We start from the raw sequence: 11004 nt of genomic DNA, 5'->3' as shown, positions 1-11004 counted from the left end.
CAAACATTCAGATAATATACGTCGTCAATACTCAATCTAAAAGCGCGGGTATAGTAATAATCATCAATAAGAAATAGCTCTATCGTTTGTCTAGGGGATAATATATCGTCTGATGGAAATATAAAAGTCACTCAGTTCCTGCAGGCTTCAGCCTTTGGGGACTGCTGGGTTTTCACTTGTTGGAGAGAGAGAGGTTTGTGAGAAAAGAAACTTGCCCGGGTCTTTTGATGAGGCCAATCCGTTGAGTCGGGGGAGTTGGTTCCCCATTGTTAGTTCAAGAAAATCGTTTTCTGTGGTACCAGTCACCGGCTCCCAGGCAAGGGAACCGAACGCACGTGGCTTCCTTCAAATGGCTTCCCGCTATTACAGGATCGCTAGCGTTTCTTCTGGTGCGTCTGAGGGGCTGTTCCCACAGACCCTCTTCTATCTTGACTCGCAGGGTAGTAGATGTCAATCAGGTTGGGGGTGATGCAATCTCTCTCTCAACCAGCCCACTTTGCCCGAGGGCTTGCACGTAGCATAGTCCCCAATCCACAAATGTGTCTCCAAGAGACAATGGCCAATGTCGCGTTATTTTGGCATCGCCGGGGAACGAGGCATTCGGCACGTCTCTCTCCCATTTCCTGGGTCCACTGACCCAACCCCCCGCCCCCGGTGCTCTTGCGATTCTCACAAAGGAGGGGGCTGCGGGCATAACAAGAGCAACAGAAATAGTTAATTTCATTGTAAGGCACAGCTCTGTTCATTGTACAGCCATTGAGTGAAGAGTGAAACACATTCTATTATGCAAGAGCATTTAACTTTGTGTGCAGCACCATCTGCAAACCTCTTTTGCAATAGATAAGGAATTTGTTTGTTGTACATTAGATATACAGCATTTTTTGTTTCTGTGAAGAGCAGTACTGGGGAATTTGTAATGATTTAGAGTCATGCCGCACAGAAACAGGCCCTTCAGCCCATCAGGTCCATGTTGTATACACTCGTACACTGAACTCCATAACCTTCCATGGCTTGACGACTAAAGTTACTGTCGAACCATTGTGGGAATCGCTCGCTCCACCACTTCCTCAGGCACTGCTTTCCAGATTACCATGACCCTCTGGGTGAAAATAGATCTCAATCCCTCTTCCTGTTCACTTTAAAACAAAGTTTGTCACTGTCTATGTTGTTTATGTACTTCTATATGTTGGGATCTCTGTTATTCGTTGTTTATGTAAATGATTTGGATGTTTATTTTTATTTATTCACTGAGAGATAGTGTGGATTAAGCCCTTCTGGCCCCTCAAGCTGTGGTGCCTAGCAATTCCCGATTTAATCCTAGCCTGATCATGGGACAATGTACAATGACCAACTAAACTTGTTAAAAGACCAACACAGTCTTTGGACTGTGGGAAGAAAGCTGAGGACCCAGAGGAAATCCACACAGTCACAGGGAGAACATACAAACTGGGCAGGAATTGAACCCCGGGTCACCAGTACCATAGAGCGTTGTGCTAACCACTATGCCACAGTGCTGTCACTTCTCATATCTTGAAACTTTACAATTCGATGTTGTGCTTCTACTCAATGTGGTATATATATATTTATAATATTGTTATTAGTTGACTGCCTGACATGTGCTGATGATACATGTTATGTTTTGTAACTCCAGAAGCTAATTGAAAGGAAAACGCCGGAGCTGGGATTTGTGTCTGCTTAGTTTTTTTCCTCCTTTTTTTTTGTAGTGAGGCACTCACATATGACGAGGTGGCATAATGCCATATATTATTGACATACTTCTTACACATAATCCGTAATAAATCACATACACAAATGTAGAATGCTTAATCAAACAATATATTTATAATACTACTTAAGTATTACTGAAATATTAAATAGACTGCAATATTAAGTTAGGGGGTCTTGTTGACAGTGAAGCAGTTTGTAATGCTATGCAAAAAGAATCTTGATCGGAGAGGGAGATTGGCTGAGGAATGGCAAATGGATTTCAGCCTATGTAAGTATGAGTGATGCATTTCGGACACTCAGTCTGGGGTAGGACTTATGCAGTGATTGGCAGGTTGCTGATGGGCATTGTGGTACAAAGGGGGCTGAAGGTACACGCACGCAATTGATGCACCATCAATAACTCACTCTGAGACGTAAAGGCGAGATATCGGCTTTTATTGACTGGAAGAAGGAACAAGCAGTGATTGACCACCATACTACATCCTGGAGACAGAGAGGCCGGGCTCAGACCTCCACCACCTTTATACAGGGGTCTGTGGGAGGAGCCACAGGAGCAGTCAGAAGGGGGCGTGTCCAGACAGGTATATGTAGTTCACCACAGCAGTGTACTGAATGCCACCATACAAGTACACAGAGTGCTGAAGAAGGTTTAGCAGCGTGTTTAGGATTAGGGGCATTATGGTGCAGTTACATGAACTCAGTGGTCAGTTTATTGCGTACCTTCTGTACCTAATAAAGTGGCCACTGAGTGTGTGTTCGTGGTCTTCTGCTGCTGGAGCCCGTTCACTTCAAGATCCAACGTGTTGTGCATTCAGAGGAGCTCTTCTGCACACCACTGTTGTAACGTGTGGTTGTTTGAGTTACCGTCACCTTCCTGTCAGCTTGAACCAGTTTGGCCAGTCTCCTTTGACCTCTCACTAACAGGGCGTTTTATCCCCACAGGACCGCTGCTCACTGAATGTTCGCAGTTTTTTTGCACTATCCCTGTAAACTCTCGAGACTGTTGTGCATGAAAATCCCAGGAGATCAGTAGTTTCAGAGATACTGAAACCACCCCATCTGGCACCAATTATCATGCCGTGGTCAAAGTCACTTTTCTTCCCCCATTCTGATGTTTGATCTGAAGAACAATTGAGCCCCTTGACCATATTTGCATGCTTTTATGTATTGAGCTGCTGCAACATTATTGGTTGATTAGATATTTGCACTAATGAGCAAGTATACAGGTGTACCTAATTAAGTGGTGTATTAACCACTAATGATGACATCATACCCTCACAGTCTACTCCCTTGACATTTATATTCAAACCAATATGCTTTAATATATCACGTGCTTTATCATTTATTATCGTGAAAAACTCACCAAGAGAAGAAGGCAGCAATACCAACAAAAAAAGAATCAGTGATCCAATCACAAACCAGAGAGAATCTGCAGATGCTGGAAATCCAGAGCAACACACACAAGTGCTGGAGGAACTCAGCAGGCCAGGAAGCATCTATGGAAAAAAGTACATTTTGGGCTGAGACGTTGACTGTACTTTTTTCCATAGATGCTGCCTGGCCTGCTGAGTTCCTCCAGCATTTTTTGTGCATTGAAAGAACCAGTGGTTTTGCTTATAGGACTTACTTCCAGAACACTAAAACAATGGATGTTGCTTGATGTTCAGGGAAATATGAAGACTCTTGTGAAAAGAAATGGACTACCTTCACCAGTTTAACCTGAAAACCTCGCTAGCTAACAAGAAGTAAAGATAAATGAAACTGCTGATCAACGATTCCACTATTTCAAAATTCGAATAAGCAAGATCTGTTATAAAGTAAAAGAAGAAACCTTTAAGATTGACCAAAATAGCTTTACATATGTGAATGTTTAACATTGTCTTTTGAATGATAATTAAAACTCTGCTAAGAATTTGAACAGCTGAGATCAAGGAAGTGAACGCGTGAACAACTTATGATCACACAATCAAGAAGGAGTCCTCTACTACTGCTAACCTACTGGAACAGTTTGTGGAGTGAGAGACTTGCCCCAGGAATAGTCCTGGCAGGAGACCGATCTCAAAACTGGTTTCAGCAGGGACCAGCTTGGCTAGAACTTCACTCTGCAACAAGGGCTTGTGATAGATATTCTCTCTCCAAGTGCCAGGGGGATCTTTGCTGGTCTCACCTTTTTAACACAGCAGAACAAGCTGTCTAAGATTCAAGATGTTTTTTGATAATCTTTAACAAGTACTATTTACACCTCCTTTTCAGAAAACAATCCAAGTTCAGGAAACCTTTTGTTAACTTAACTGAGACTCCAACCTAATCAGAAAATAATATTGTCTTTGGCAACTGCCATCTGACTTGATCAGTATAGTTGGGAAAACGTCACATGCTAATGGGGTCACCACGAGATAACTGGCAAAAATAAGATAAAGATATCGGAAGACAGTAAAGGGTGGGGAAGAGTTACAGAGATGAGGATGCAGAAACCATTCCTCCATGAAGAATCTCTTCCCAGAGCCTTCTTTCTCAATAGATGACTTGTTCATCTGGAACTCATTGGTATTTTTATCTAGTTTGTAAGAATTGTACAGATGGTTGGAGCTCCTTTGTGGAATTATAATCTCTCATTAGAATTAAACCTCAAAATGAGCGTATTCTATTTAAAATTAAAAAAAACAACTATGTTTAATCTGCTTTGTTAGCTGGAAGTATCTCCTACTTAATTGGGAGTGAGGACCCAGTGCTCAAAATCGTGAAACATGCAAACGCCTTCAGGGTTCATTGTCAATCAATATGTCAAGGTCTAAATATGCAGGTGGAGACTCTTGTTCACAATTTGCAGATCTAATGATGAGATAAACATTTCCAATATCCTAGCATTATTCTCCGTACATACACATACACCATGACGCTAAGGCTGTGAGTCTGCTCCTGGCAGCTGTGCTTTGTGTCTGCAAACTCTGCGGCGATTTGCCCTGCTAATGTGATGAACTGAATACTGAGGCTCCGGGCCTACTCCGGGCTGTCCCAGGGACTTAGATCTAAGGACTCAATTTGGCTCAGAACACTGTTGTTTTTGCTTGCTTCTATTGTTAGCATGATTTATGTTTTTGGTTCTCTTTCTCTGTGTGTATTTGGGGTTGGTTAGTCTTTACTTTTGTAAATCAGGTTCTTTCAGGTTTCCTGCTTTGTAGCTGCCTGTAGGGAAACAAATCTCAGGGTTTTATAATTTATTCATTCTTCGATAATAAACGTACTTTCAATAAAGGAAAGTGCTTTACAATCTGTATAAATTCAATTGTTGGGGAAAATATTTCTTACATTGCAAATGTGCTTTAAGATGTTACAGCACTCTATAAGTGGAATACTCCTGCTTGATTAAGAATATTTGACATTACAGTGGTTCAGTTGGTGCATTTAATGTCAGAGAAATGTGTACAATATACATCCTGAAATTCTTTTTCTCCACTAACATCACAAAAGCAGAGGAGTGGCCCAAAGAATGAATGACAGTTAAACGTTAGAACCCCGAAGCCCCCCTCCAGCTTCCCCCTCCCGCTCCCCCTTCCGATGCACAAGCAACAACACCCCTACACCATCAGCAAAAAAGCATCTGCACCCTCTACTGAGCAATCAAACATGCGGCAAAGCGTAAATAAGGACACAGACTTGCAGTACCCCAAAGACTACTCGTTCACCTGGTAACTCAACATACCGCAGGCTCTCGCTCTCCCTAATAAGGAAAAAAGAGGTATCCTTGTTTCACGGTGAAAGGGGAGACATAACAAACAATTCGCTGATTTATGATGTTAAAAGTCTGTTGCGTCACTTTTTCTGAGCTCTGCGCCCAGAGAATCGGCTCTGGAAAGCCTCAGGTCTCTGGACACATAGCCAGCGGCTAACCCGTTGCTCTCGATGGTCCGTGTTCTCCCGCGAAGCCTCAATCAGGGGCACCGGCCTTGAATCAGCCAACCTCCAGAGCCACGGAAATCCGGCGCCCTAAAGCTGCACTAGTCTTCCAGTCTACGTCCCTGGGATATTAAAAGCGGCCATTCGTGAGGCCCTGAGAGCGGGTCCCATTCCCGCACAGAACTGAAGTCATGGTGTAACTCCAGGTCAGGGTCTTCAAAAGAAGCTTGAAAAGGGAAAAAAGAGAGATCAAAGATAGAAATAGAGCTGTTTCTGAAGAAGCAAGCCAAGAAGTTGCTGTTTAGCGCCATCTTGACCTTGCACTGCCCTCTGGTGGTTAGTAACGAAACAGCAATTTCTTACAATGGAATTAGCAGTTCCAATTGCTCCAGCATTGCCTTCACTAAAACAGAAGCAAATTACAAGCTATCAAACAACAAATAAAATAACCTGATGGAAGTTACTTCCTACTGTGAGAATTAAAATTACAGATAATGCCACACACAATGATAGTTGTCTTTTGACAAAATGGATGTTTTACCCTATAATGTCTTTAAAATAAAAAGACCAATGTTTTACAATGAGAAGCCAAGTTGTTTATAATCATTTGTCTTAGAGGTTGTTGCAGATTTGGCATGTTGTTTAAAAACTTGTAGAACTTCTATACATGCACAGTAGAGAGGATTGTGACACGGCCTGGTCCTGGTAGAGAAGCACCCACGTCCATGAACGCTTACAGAAAGTGGTGGACACAGCTCAGTCCATCACAGGCAAAGCCCACCCCACCGTTGAGCACACCCACAAGGAGCACTGCCACAAGACAGCAGCATCCATCATCAAGGACCACCCCCCCCCCCCCCCCACCATCCAGGCCATCCTCTCTTCTCACTGCTGCCATTAGAAAGGAGGTACAGAGTCTTAGATTCCACACCAGCAGATTCAGGAGGAGTTAATACCTCTCAACCACCAGCCTCCTGAATCAGTGTGGTTAACTTCACTCACCTCAACACTGAACTGGCTCTACAACCCATGGACTCACTTTCAAGGACTCTGCTACTTACTGTATGTTCTCAGCACTATCTGTTTACTTATATGCATAGTTTGTCTTTTGCACATTGGTTGTTTGTTAGTCTTTGTGTCCAGTTTTTCATTGATTCTATTGTATTTCTGGTCTACTGTGAATGCCTGCAAGAAAATAAATCTTCAGGGAGTATATGATAGTGTACACATACTTTGATAATAAATTTACTTTGAACTTTGAACTTTGATCTGTCAAACTACACATGCTTACAGTTGTTGGAAACTAATTACTACATTGTCACTAAAGCTTTGTAATGGTACCACTAACGCAATTAGATGTCTTCGGATAACATAGAATATGTTATATTAGAAAGGCCATTAACTTTAAAATAGATATACAGTGAGGGAATCATTGCCAATTACTCTTCTATTTCTCTCTATTTAAAGAAAAGTAGACTATAGTCTCTCATACAATAAATAAATTGTTGATGGAATAAGATTTGGAATGGTCCTGCACTGATTCATGTAAAATAGAATACGCTATGCTGATGGGATGAACATTATCAGGTACTGTCCCACTGTTCGTCACTTAAAGACTCAGCACAATGTTCAGCTCTCTGGAATAAAGACAATAGCTATACGTCAGGCTGCTGTCAACACAATTACCCTCAGTTCTAATTTAAAAAGCTCCAAAACATCGGTCTCAGTACCTCCCTTTGCAACTGGATCCTTGACTTCCTCTCTGGGAAAAATTTCCTGTCTGTGTGGATCGGAAATAGCATCCCCTCCTCGCCGACAATAAACACTGGTGCACCTCAAGGATGTGTGCTTAGCCTACTGCTCGACACCAATGACTGTGGGGCTAAGCACAACTCAAATGCCATCTATAAATCTTCTGAAGACACAACTGTTGTGTATTTAATATTTTAGTAATAGTTGAGTAATATTGTAAGATGACTACCTGCCTGTCTAGGCTTTTCAATATTCAGTAGTTTCAATGAGATCCCACCTCATTCTTCTAAACTCCAGCGAGTACAGGCTCAGAGCCATCAAAAGCTCCTCATAAGTTAACCCTTTCATTCCTATCTCATTTCCTTGAACCTCCTGTGGACCCTCTCCAATGTCAGCACATCTTTTCTTAGATAAGGGCTCCAAAACTGCTCACAATGCTGCACCCAAGTGCAGTCTGATCGACGCCTTATAAAGCCCCAGCATCACATCCTTGCTCTTATATTCCAGTCCTCTCGAAATGAATACTAACATTGCATTCACCTTCCTCAAACTCAACCTGCAAGTTAATCTTTAGGGAATCCTGCACAAGTTCCATTCCACTCTGATTATTAAAATTTTCTCCCCATTTAGAAAATAGTCTACACTTTTATTCCTTCTACCAAAGTGCATGACCATACACTTCCCTACACTTCTGCCACTTCATTGCCCTTTATCCCAATCTGTCCAAGTCCTTCTGCAGACTCCATACCTTCTTCAAAACTAGCTGTTCTTCACCTATCTTTCTACATCTGCAGACTTGGCCACAAAGCTATCAATTACGTCATCCTAATTTTTGACATATAATATGAAAAGAAATGTTCCTAATACCAACCACTGCAGAACTTCACTTGCCACTGGCAACCAGCCAGAATAGGCCCCTTCATTCCGACTCTTTGCCTCCTGCCATTCAGCCAATCTCCCAACCATGCTAGTATCTTACCTGCAATACCACGGGCTCTCACCTTGTTAAGCAGCCTCATGTGTTGCACCTTGTTAAAGGCCTTTTGAAAATCCAAGTAAACAACTTCAATTGACTCTCCTTTGTATATCCTGCCTGTTATTTCCTGATCTGTCAGGCAAACTTTCCACTTAAGCAAACCATGCTGATGTTGGCTTATCTTATCATGCACATTGAAGTATCCTGAAACCTCATCCTTAATAATGGACTCCAACATCTTCCCAACCACTGAAGTCAAGGTAACTGGCCTAACATTTCCATTCTTCTGCCTCCCCCCCTTCTTAAAGAGTGGAGTGACATTTGTAAATTTCCAGTCCCCCGCAACCATTCCAGAATCTAGTGATCTTTGAAAGATGCCTCCACAATCTCCTCAGCCACCTCTTTTAGTCCCTGGGGTGTAGTCATTCCTCAGAAACTGATTGGAAAGCTGAGCCTACCGGGCCTGAACACCTCTCTCTGCAACTGGATCCTAGACTTCCTGACTGGGAGACCTCAGTCAGTCTGGATCGGGAGCAGCATCTCCAACACCATCACACTGAGCACGGGGGCCCCCCAGGGTTGCGTGCTCAGTCCACTGCTGTTCACTCTGCTGACCCATGACTGTGCTGCAACACACAGTTCGAACCATATCATCAAGTTCGCCGATGACACGACCGTGGTGGGTCTCATCAGCAAGAACGACGAGTCAGCTTACAGAGAGGAGGTGCAGCAGCTAATGGACTGGTGCAGAGCCAACAACCTGTCTCTGAATGTGAACAAACCAAAAGAGATGGTTGTTGACTTCAGGAGGGCATGGAGTGACCACTCCCCGCTGAACATCGACGGCTCCTCGGTAGAGGTCGTTAAGAGCACCAAATTTCTTGGGGTTCACCTGGCGGAGAATCTCACCTGGTCCCTCAACACCAGCTCCATAGCAAAGAAAGCCCAGCAGCGTCTCTACTTTCTGTGAAGGCTGAGGAGAGTCCATCTCCCACCCTCCATCCTCATCACATTCTACAGGGGTTGTATTGAGAGCGTCCTGAGCAACTGCATCACTGCCTAGTTCAGAAATTGCACCACCTCGGATCGCAAGATCCTGCAGCGGATAGTGAGGTCAGCTGAGAAGATCATCGGGGTCTCTCTTCCCGCCATTATGGACATTTACACTACACGCTGCATCCGCAAAGCAAACAGCATTATGAAAGAACTCGCGCACCCCTCACACAAGCTCTTCTCCCTCCTGCCATCTGGGAAAAGGCACCGAAGCATTCGGGCTTTCACAACCAGACTATGTAACATTTTCTTCCCCCAAGCCATCAGACTCCTCAATACCCAGAGCCTGGACTGACACCTTACTGCCCTATTGTCTCGTTTATTATTTATTGTAATGCCTGCACTGTTTTGTGCACTTTATGCAGTCCTGTGTAGGTCTGTAGTCTGGTGTAGTTTTTTTCTGTGTTGTTTTTTACGTAGTTCAGTCTAGTTTTGGTACTGTGTCATGAAACACCATGGTCCTGAAAAATGTTGTCTCGTTTTTACTATGCACTGTACATAGCAGTTATGGTCGAAATGACAATAAAAAGTGACTTGACTTGATCTTCTTCTTGGAAATAGCAACTACACTCATTTCTGCTCCCCGACTCTCCTGAATTCCTGGCATACTGCTGGTGTCTACCACAGTGAAGACTGATGTAAAATAATTAATAGCTTCAGCTGCCTTTTCCTTGTCCCCCATTACTACCTCTCCAGCAACATTTTCCTCCAGTCAAATATCCACTCTTTCTCTGTTTTCCTCTATGTATCTGAAAAAAAGTTTTGGTATCCTCTTTGATGTTATTGGCTAGCTTACCCTCACATTTCACCTTTTACCTCCTTGTTTTTTTTAGTTGCCTTCTGTTGGTTTTTATAAGCTTCACAATCCTCGAACTTCCCACCAACCTTTGCTCTATTATATGCCCTCTCTTTGGCTTTTCTGCTGTCTTTGACTTCCCTTGTCACTCACGGTTGCTTCATCCTCCCTTTAGACTACTTCTTCATCTTTGGAATATATCTATCCTGTGCCTTCTGAATTGACCCAGAAACTCTTTCCGTTGCTGTTCTGCCATCATTTCTGCTAGTGTCTTGTTCAAATTAACTTTGGCCAGCTACTCTCTCATGTCTCTATAATTCCTTTTACTCCACTGTAATACTGATATGGCCTTTGCTCTCTCAAACTGCAGGATAAATTCTATCATATTGTGATCTCTGTTTCCTAAGATTTTCTTTACCTTAAGCTCCCTAATCAAATCTGGTTCATTACACAACACCCAATCCGGAATTGCTTTTCCTCCAGTGGGCTCAACAGCAAGCTGCTCATCGACATTCTACAAATTCCACTCTCTTGGGATCCAGCACCAACCGGATTTTTCACAATCTCCTTGCATATTGAATTCTCCCATGATTATTGTAACATTGTCCTTTTCACTTGCCTTTTCCATTTCCCATTGTAATTTATATCCCACATTCTGGCTACTGTTTATAGCTCCAATCAGGGTCTTTTTACCCTTTCAGTTTCTTACCTCTACCCATAATGATTCTACATCTTCTAGACCTATGTCACCTCTTTCTATGGATTTGATTTCATGTTTTACCAACAGAGCTAACCCACCCCC

The sequence above is a fragment of the Hemitrygon akajei genome, chromosome 3, assembly GCF_048418815.1.
Source record: "Hemitrygon akajei chromosome 3, sHemAka1.3, whole genome shotgun sequence".
In the NCBI taxonomy this organism is placed as follows: domain Eukaryota; kingdom Metazoa; phylum Chordata; class Chondrichthyes; order Myliobatiformes; family Dasyatidae; genus Hemitrygon; species Hemitrygon akajei.
This window is presented reverse-complemented; position numbering follows the sequence as displayed.